Source organism: Micromys minutus (assembly GCF_963924665.1).
Source record: "Micromys minutus genome assembly, chromosome: 15".
Classification (NCBI taxonomy): Eukaryota; Metazoa; Chordata; class Mammalia; order Rodentia; family Muridae; genus Micromys; species Micromys minutus.
In genome coordinates, this window is record NC_137984.1 from 50,211,982 (window position 1) to 50,222,315 (window position 10,334).

Here is a 10,334-nt window from a genome sequence, read left to right on the forward strand (position 1 = left end):
AAAGAGTGTGGGCTTCAGACCCAGATCCCAAGAAAGAAATCTTAGCTCAGTAGCCATATGACTGGAACAGCTTTGGTTCTCTAGGTTATGAAAGGAGGCTTTGGTTACCTCACAGAGTGGTTGTAGAGGTTAAAGAGGCCATATTGATATTGATGCTTTCGAGGTTGATATCTGGATAACTTATCTCCTGAATTTCAGACCAATATTTTCACCAGATGGCTGTGTGTCCTTTCTGCCCAACATGTTTTAAGCTGCAGTAATCTTTCTACCAGTCACCCAGGGATGGTTTCCCTCCTCCTACACATCTGCTGAAGTGAAGGCTTTAATCAGTCTCCATTGTCCTAACCAGATGACTGCAGTTACTCTCACATTTGTCTGTCTTTCAACCTGGATACTTCTACCAATCATTTGAGTTCTTCTTTCCTAGACATCATTTTGGACTTCATCCTTTCCATCTGAGGCCACTGAGGCCACTCCTACATGCCAGGTTTTCAATTCTGGTCCAGCTCACAGGACTGGGTACCATTGTAAATTTTATGCTGCCACTTATATCTGTTAGCCATTGAAGAACCTAAGCGTTCTTCCATAAATTTCCATGGGAAGTTCATTTCCTTTGATCTGTAAAACTTTACAGAACCCGTTTATTCTTTTGTCTGGGTTCTTGGCTTCAGGCAGCACCCAAAGCCAGCACTTTATGTTCTACCAGAGAGCCAATCTCTGACTTCCTCCTAGTAACTCCTTTCTGCTTGAATACTTTCTCATGACCCATGCACTCTTGGCTATTTGCAGAATCAGCTCCAGTGTCAGCCCTTCAGGGAAGAGATTCTTGCATTTCCCCCCATGTTGAGCTAGAGCCATCCTCTTTGGACCACCATTTCCTAGACTGAAGTCTTGGGCCTTTCTTTTCCTCTAGTTTACATGTCCTCAAGATTAGGGACTCCACTGTTCATCTTGATTACATTAGATAACAGCACAAAGCCAAGCAGACATGAGCTAGATGGACATCTAGTATATCTTTATGGAATGAATAACCAGACAGTGCTAGGAGCCACTGGGAAAGAATCTGGTTTGTGGGAGGAACTCTTTCAAAGATTCCCTATAATGACTTTGCCACTAAATAGCTCACTTACTTGGGTAAGGTATCGGGTTCTCTTGGCTTCAGTTTTTTTCATATAAAGAAAATTTGACAAGAAAATGTGCACAAAAAGTTTCAAATATCCATACAATGCAAATCTGTAGTAGAAAGAACTAAAATGAACAATGATTTACAATAAAATTGCATATATTCAATAAGAATGTGTACAAAGTATAAATGAAATAGCCAGATGCTTGTGCCTACTTGTAAAGAGCAAACTGGTTTGCAGAACAGTGCAGAAGAATCATGTTTACATTTTTTTTAAAAAGAAAACTTATTTTGGAATAGTGGCTAAATGAAAAATAAAAGTAAATTGGCAGAAAGCAGTTTGATCAGAATACTATATCTTGACTCTTGGGTTGAAGAACAGTGTTAATGGCTCCTTCCCCCCCTGGAAGGAACCATGGAAGAAGAGGGACAGAAGAAATTGCCAGGGTTGCAGAGGAATAGAAAGAAGCAGTGTCTTCTGACATGGCAGGACCTTAGCACTCATAAATTGACTCACAGCAACTGTGATGATCTGCACAAGACCTGCCCAAGAGCAAGCTAATCAACATCTCAGCTTGGAAGGCTGGGACTGAGGAGCTCCTAGCTGAGGAACCATTGACAATTGATGGCTTACAGGTAAAGGATAGTCAGTTTTCTTTAAGGTATGGCTCTGTTAGGTCAACCACATGCCAGTGAATGACTCCACACCCATGAATAGTACCTACTGGACTTATTAGTATTAGTTAAGAAGAAGAAGAAGAAGAAGAAGAAGAAGAAGAAGAAGAAGAAGAAGAAGAAGAAGAAGAAGAAGAAGAAGAAGAAGAAGAAGAAGAAGAAAAAGAGGAGGAGGAGGAGGAGGAGGAGGAGGAGGAGGAGGAGGAGGAGGAGGAAGAGGAGGAGGAGGAGGAGGAGGAGGAGGAGAAGAAGAAGAAGAAGAAGAAGAAGAAGAAGAAGAAGAAGAAGAAGAAGAAGAAGAAGAAGAAGAAGAAGAAGAAAAAGAGGAGGAGGAGGAGGAGGAGGAGGAGGAGGAAGAGGAGGAGGAGGAGGAGGAGGAGAAGGAGGAGGAGGAGGAAAAAGAAGAAAAAGAAGAAGAGAAGGAGAAGGAAGAAGAAGAAATAAAGAACATGAAATAAAGAGTGGAGGTATACATGCACTGTATACATGTGTGAAATGGTCAAAATTAATAAAATATTGTAAATTAATAAAAATATCATATTAAAAATGGCACAAGTAAGATTTCTGTACAGTTCTCTGAGTCCCTAGTGGCAAGCTTAGTTACAATACTGAGAATTCCAACCAAGGCTAATAGCTTTAAAAGAGATGCACTGTCACTACTGGGGAACTAATGGAGGCACAGGGTCACCAGTGCAGTCACCCAGAGAGGAGTCCCACAGCTCCACAGATGCCACACACTGCTGTCTACCAAATACCTCACAGCAAAGACACAGTGGACTTCATGACACCGTGTTCTTCCCACTCTCTCACGTTTGTGTGGTAATGCTGGTGCTGGTGGGTAAATCCTAAAGGAAATACCACCTTCCTTGGAGAGACAGACTGATGTAAGAAGATGGTATTTATGCCCTTGTCATCTCAGTTAAGTTTGTACGTGCAAATTTATTAATTATCACAGTTTTTCTCTGATGATCATTATGGCCCATGATTCAATATTAGATTAATTTTGTCAAGTATAATCGAACCACAGAGGCCTCCTTACTTTGTTGAGAGACACTTGCAGGCATACTGTTATTTGAACATAGTAATAATTAAGTATAAATTGCAATCTCACACTTGAGATAAAAGGACAAATGGAATGAGCACAGTTTTGTCCGTTGTGGTGAACTAGGATGTGCTAGTACTGTATTGATGGAACATGGGCATGTCTCTTCTGCACTTAAGCCACCCTTGGGATTAAGCTACGCTGTTCAGGGAAGGTAACAAAGATTGTAAAGTATTTTGAATCCACTTATACTGAGACTATGTTACTTACATTGGAGAGAAATTGATGAAGGGGCAGCAATACTTTACCATTTTGTGATTTTTAAGCTTAGATTTTAAGGTCAAATACCTACAATCGCTATTTGTTTAGTTGTTTTGCCAAACTAAGGTATACATTTACATTTTTCTTGGTATTTGCAGTCATTTCTCCTTTTCTTTGTTCCTCTCTCTTTTTCTCACCCGTTATCCCTCCCTTTCTCATTCTCCCCTTTCCCTCCATCAGTCCAACTAAACCCCAGGATTTATAGTACCTTATGCATTACATTCTTCTACTGTTGTGCCCTTGTTGCTGACCCTGTCTTACCTATACTGAATTGCTTCCCCCACTGTTTTCTGATATATAACTGAGTTCTCTAAATGTCATGGTTACTATTCTACAAGAAAATAATCACAAGTATATAGATAATTTATCTTTTGTAGTTATGTATGTTGTCTACTGACTCAACTTTCCTATTTCAACATCTATTAATCTATCTATCTATCTATCTATCTATCTTTCAACATATGTTATCTTTGCATTTGTCTATCTATATATCTATTATCTATCTACACATGTTTCTTTGTATCCATGTACCTATGTATCTATTTATGCATCTATCTATGTATCTATCTATTCATCTATTATTATTATTATTATTATTATTATTATTATTATTATTATTATTATTATTATATTGAAGAACCATTTGGGTCTAGAATAATGGGAAGTAAATTTGACTGTACTTAACCACCTTATGCAGCAATTTCCCAAAACACTAGATTAAACCGTCTTTACTACTATCTCCACATGAGTGGTCGGGTTGTTCTTAACCATAGAAGTCTATAGGTTCAAAAGAATACAATGTACTCTATTGTGGATTTCTCTAGTGCTGTTTGTATTCTGATATTAATTATTACATCCTCAGGTGATCCCATGTAATTCTTCTCCCATTCTAACTTGTCAATTAAAGGCTAGAGCTTGTGATTGGGCAGTGGAAGGGAAAGATAGGACTGGAGGTCCTAGAGAGTGGGGGCAGGTGGGGAAGGAGGAGAAGAAGAGGGAAAGGGAGAAAGAGAAGATGGAGGAAGATGAGATGCAAGCCGATATGGAGCAGAACCACATGGCCAAGAAAACTTGCAAGTAATTAAGTGTCTCATAGCCAGGGAGTAAGTTAGTATAGTATTAGATATGCCCTGTCCCTGTCCCTCTCCCTGCACTTCTCCCTCTCCTTCCTTCCTTCCTCCCCCCTCCTTCCATTTAGTTTTAATCACAATGACTTTTATCATTGTTTTTTGCTCTTACAAAATTGAATTCCAAGAACAGTAATACTGTAATTATGTACTGTGGCTGGAGCCATTATAGTTAACTTTATAGCTATGCATCTCTCTGTCTTCTGCTGTGGATGAATTGGAAGGTGGGTATTCTGCTTCACAAATTCACTGCCTATTCCTCTGAGACAGAGTCTCTCACTGAACTTGCGTCTACGCTGATGAGCAAGCACTAGGGTTCCTCAAGTCCCCCATTCTCCTGATCACCCCTGGCTCATGCCTTGTGATAGGTTACAGGTATATATGACTATGCCAACTTTTTGTGTGGGTGACAGGGATTTGAGTTTAGATCTTTACACTTGTGCTGAGCTTTCTCTTTAGCATAGGGAAAGTTGTTGTTCTATCCATTTGACCAATAAATATGTATAAAATAGGAAGTCAGGCTTTAGAAAATGTAAGCTCTCCTTGTGGGAGAGTTAATGCATCAAAATATGCAAACAGGTGATTCATTTGAGCTGACTTCTTTAACAAAACAGAACTTTTCTTTCCAGGAACACACTTTGCTGTAAAGAAAATCACCTCCTGTAGGTGAAAAAAAGTTTTGTAGGAAGTACTTCATAATTCAATATGGATAACTGTTAGTAACATATAGTCAAGAGGAGTTGATTTTGCAGTTAAATTTGCAAACCTATCTAAAAACAATATCATCTGTGTCACGCCTAGCTTCATTTTCCCAGTCAGTTATGTGACTCTGGGAGCCAGTTTTGTGTTCAGCCTTCACAGTTTTGGGACGATCCAGAGGAAATGCCAAGTTTCAGAGGAATCTGGCTTTTGTCTCAGTAGGTCTACTTACTGTCTCCACTCTGCGTTCTCAGTAGGTCTACTTACTGTTTCCATTCTGCGTTCTCAGTAGGCCTACTAACTGTTTCCACTCTGTGTTCTCAGTAGGTCTACTTACTGTCTCCTCTCTGTGTTCTTAGTAGGTCTACTTACTGTCTCCTCTCTGCATTCTCAGTAGGTCTACTTACTGTCTCCTCTCTGTTCTTGGCATTGGCAGTGGATTTCTGCTTGTGTCTCTTCCTCCCTCACCCCTCTTAAAAAACAACAACAACAACAACAACAACAAGCCAAGTTATCAATCCAGCTTTTATTTCACCAGAGGGGAGAGAGCTTTGTTACCTTTTTCTCATGTTTTCAGACATGAGGAAACTAAATACAATCAATGTGCAAATTTAGGAATTAAATAGTTTACCAGTTTCTTCTTTTTACATGCTTGTATTCTGAAGAACCAGTGACCTAGTTTAGAAACAAAATAATTCCTCTTAATAAGGATGAAATATAACTCTGGGGAGTTAGACACTGGTGAGTGGCTTGGATTCAGTGAGCATCTGTGTGTATTGTCATTTCTGGTCCCGAGCAAGGCTCCTTCCAGTGCCTTTGTTTCCCCTGAAACCCCAGTTCTAGACCTTGGCTCTCTCTCTCTTTCTCTTTCTCTCTCTCTCTCTCTCTCTCTCTCTCTCTCTGTGTGTGTGTGTGTGTGTGTGTGTGTGTGTGTGTGTGTGTGTGTCAGTGTCATAGCATGCTTGTGAAAATCAAGTGGTGACTTTGTGGAGTTGATTCCTTCTGCTCTTATGGATTCTAGGGATTGAACTCTAGGCCTGTGAATGCGCAGCTTTACCTCTGCATCATCTTTCAGCTCCAGTTCTAGAAGTTTAACAGGACTAGGGATGTGCTTCCCCTTGCAGACTGCATCCGTAGAGCATGTGCTCCCTCGCATTATACAGCACGTTAACTCAGTGAAGGGAGTATTGTCAGGTACTAGCCGCTCTGTGCTAGGTTGATCTGAGAGGTAGGTGACAATTTCTCACTAAATTTGCTGAATGTCATTTTGAAGATCAGTTCTTGTCCCCAGGTTCTGGCAACCGTTACATCCATGCAGTGCAATAAAACCAAAGGTAATCAGAAGCTCAGACAGTCCCAGCAGAAGTGAGTGGCCACATGACTCACACAGATGTATGTCCCTCTCAGACAGCCCCAGCAGAACTGAGTGGTCACATGACTCACACAGATGTATGTCCCTGTCTCTCTAATAACATTTAAAGCATCTTTAGCAAAGATTGGATTTTCCAAATCTGACTAGCTTCCATTAAGACAAGCATGTTCATTGGAAATTTGGATTGATGAAGGAAAGAAATCCAGGGCATTTTATTCCCCTCCCCCCTTTTAATGTGCTTGTGAGTTACATGCCTATAAAATCTGATGCAAGTTTTATAAATTTAATGGTAGCTCATGACAAAAAGACACAATAAGAAGCTTTAAATAATTTATTTATTTTATTTCTTTCTTTATTTTGAATGGGGCCTGTGTGATGTGTATGTGAGTGCTGGTGTGTGCCTGCTGCAACATTTGTGTTGGTGGTCAGAGGACAACCTCGGGTGCCAAACCTTTCATACTGTTTGTCTCTGTCTGAGACACCGCACCATATGCCAATAACTGGTCTGGAAGCTTCCAGGATTCCCCTATCTCTGCCTTCCAAATGACTGTCAGAACATGAGGTCTGCAGACAGGTATTGCCAACTCTATCTTTTTTACATGACTTCTGGAAGTTTGGACTTAGAGCTGCATGCTTGATCAATAACTGTTTAACTCATTGAGTCATCTCTTCAAGCCTAAGAAACTTTCAACTTAAGAAATTTTTCTGACCTAAGATGAAATGGAGACATAAATCAGCAAACAGGTACATTTTAAAAACATGTTGGAAGAAAATCAACATGGTAAGACATTTATAACCCGAGCCTGAGATCTATCACACAACTAAAATATTCAAGCTAGTGAAAGATTGGTATATGGACACTTATTATGATAAGTAAATCAAACATAGAATCCAGGCACAGACCAACAAATATATGGCCAATTGCTTTTTGATGAGTATACCAAGTTAACTTATTCATTCACTATTGGGAAAAGATAAACTTTGACACCTAACTTGATTCACCAGAATTAACTCAAAATGTATCCTAGACCTAAATATAAAAACTGAAATGATAAAATTAGAAAAAGAAAACAGGATAAAGTCATTTGTGACTTTGGATAGACAAAGGTTTCTTAGGTAAGATACAAAATTAAAGGCATAAAGTAAAAATTGATATATAGATCTTATCAATGTGAAAACTTTAAAAACAACTCTTCTATTAAGATGACATGACAGAGTGACACAGACTGGGAGAGTATGGGACCAGGGCCTGAAAAATGTACCCTGATTCCAGGTCAAGATAGGTTGAAGCCCCAGGGATCCTATGGCAGGAAGCTTCCTAGTCTCCTGGGAGATCAGGCCCCTCTCAAGTAGCTACAGCCCCCCACATCCCCCAGTAGAAAGGTTTGAATGGGTAGGTCATGCCCCAAGTCCCTTGTCTAGCCAGATCAGCCATGTCCCAAGGCCCCCTCCGCCCCCCCCCCCCACATAAGGTGAAGACTTGACCACACAGCATGTAGGCTCAAGACAGAAGCAGGACCGCACCCCAGAATATGTAGATGATGTATTTCTAAGCTCTCAGGCCAAGCTAATAGGAAGTACCATCTGTCAGACTCTGAACCATCCCAAAACTGTATATATGAGGCCTGTCTGGGATTAAAGGTGTGCAGGAATTGTTGTATTGTCTGGGAACTTCTATCATGAGAGCTGCAGCACTGACACTTGGGAAGAGATCTGCTCTCCCAACATCGCTCATCTGCACCCCCCAACTCCCAACTCCTAATCTCTCAACCCTCCAACCCCCACTTTCACCCCCACCCCCTGCCAGAGTCTTAGGCTGGCTCAGTCCTGCTTGATATCCTGCAGCAGTGGAGGAGATGGAGGCGGGGCAGCGGTTTCTCCTCCCTGTTCCAGTCCCTCTCCCCTTTGCCTGAACCCACACACGTAGCAGGACCAGAGATCTCAGTGTGAGGCCTTCGGAACACAGGTACACAGTAGAGCACATATATAAAACAAAGATCTCGTAGAGTAATTTTTGTCCAACATTGTGGACAAAAGGAATCATTGACCGAGATCTACCAATGACCAATAACCAAACCGACCCTTACAGAACAGTCATTGGTGAAATGTCAGCAAACCCTTGTCAGGGAATTAAGATGTCATCATCATAAGCATGGCAAAGACCTGAAGGATTGATTCCTACATGATGCTAGCTGTAAAGTCACAGACCACTTACACAGGCTACACACTCCAGCAATCACACCCCCAGGCAGTTAGCCAAGGGGAATTTAAACGTGCCCACTATAAAGATGTGTACTTAACTGCTACGATCCCATCCAGGAGTTGCCATTACAAATTGCAAACAAAACAAACACCCCTCAAAAAACAAAAAAACAAAAAACAAACAAACAAACAAAAAACGGAATGACTTTAAATAGCACATTATCTATACTTTGTTCTTGGTGGTGGATGCAGATAATGGATACATTTGCCAAAATTCTTTGAAGGGAGCACTGATGAATTCATTTAGTAAAGTTTATTTAAGGTTATACAACATTTTGGTAACTAGCTTGCTTCTTACCTTAACATTGAGTATGTATGGTAGAAGGCAAGCGTCGACTGTGAACATGCCTACTCTCTTCTACTTATTTACCTTGCCCCCAATTTATGGAGAATGTCAGATTCAGTCCTTTCACCCCAAGGAGTGAAGAGTCACTCTTTAGTGTCTCACTTGAAAAGGATCACTTTTCTTCCTTTCCCAGGGTACTGCTTGTTCCAGATACACAGTCTGGAGTGACCTCCGGTTGTATTGGGCTTCATGTTTCCTCACACACAGTGTCTTCGCTCCAGCTCTGTGGATGGAGTGCCTGGAGAATTCTGACTCACAGTAAAGCCAGAGTGTGGCCGGAGAGAGAACCTCAAGGCAAAGAGGAAGAGGGACGCTGTCCAGAAGCTCTCAAATTAGCTGACTGGCTGTCCTCTCTCTTCCTCCTCGTTCCTGGCTTTGTGAGCCACTACAATAGTACATTTTCTGTTTTTCTTAAGTGAGTTCAAATGAGTATTCTCCAATTCCAACCTAAACAATCTTGACAATTAAAAATTCAAATTTAATCCCACATCATGCTTTCTCTTGCCCGTAGGAGTCATTTTCAGGAGAACCTTCCTTGATCTGTACAATATTTTCCAGTTCCCAGTGTGTCGTCTTAGTCAGATTTCCATCACAATGATGGTATTCTTGAGATATAAATTGCTCTTAAAGAAGAAAGGTTGACTTTTAGACCCTGGTTTCATAGGCTTCACACCTTTGTCACTGTGGTGGGACATCATAACAAGAGCATGTGGAGTAGTTTGTATGCACTCATAGTAGGTAGGGGTCAAAACAAAAGATAGGAGACAACATGCCCCAGTGACCCAACTTCTTTCCATTAGGCTCTGCCTTCCAGAGCTTCTATTGCTTCCCAATGGTGCTTAAGGTGGGGCCAAGTCCTCAGCACATGAGACTTCAGGATACACTGAGGATCCAAATGATAACACCTGTCTAAATGAATGTGCCTGGGCAGTGGACTCCAGGTATAGACTTACTTAGAATATTGGAACTCTTATCTACTTTCCTTTTTTTTTTTGTTCTTGATTCATGTGGCAGAGTTGGGATAAAACATTTTGATAACTAGTTTGCTTCTTGCCTAACATTGACTATGTAGGCAATAGAAACTAATTCAGATTTTTAAATATAACTTATTAAGATGGCAGCCCTTCGTCTAGTGTTCTTGCTAATTCAGAGGTGATTGTTTCAATACCTTTATTCACTTATATTTATTGATATTTGATTTATTTCTGATCTTTAAAGTCCTCTTTTTGGTATTTTAGACTGTAATTGAATCCTTAGCCTATAAACTATACTTCTGTTTTGTTTTATTTATTAGTTTAAAAAACAACGAAGTGGCAAAAATAATCATAATTTTTTCCTGTATATCTATTGTTCATGCTGTGCTTTTA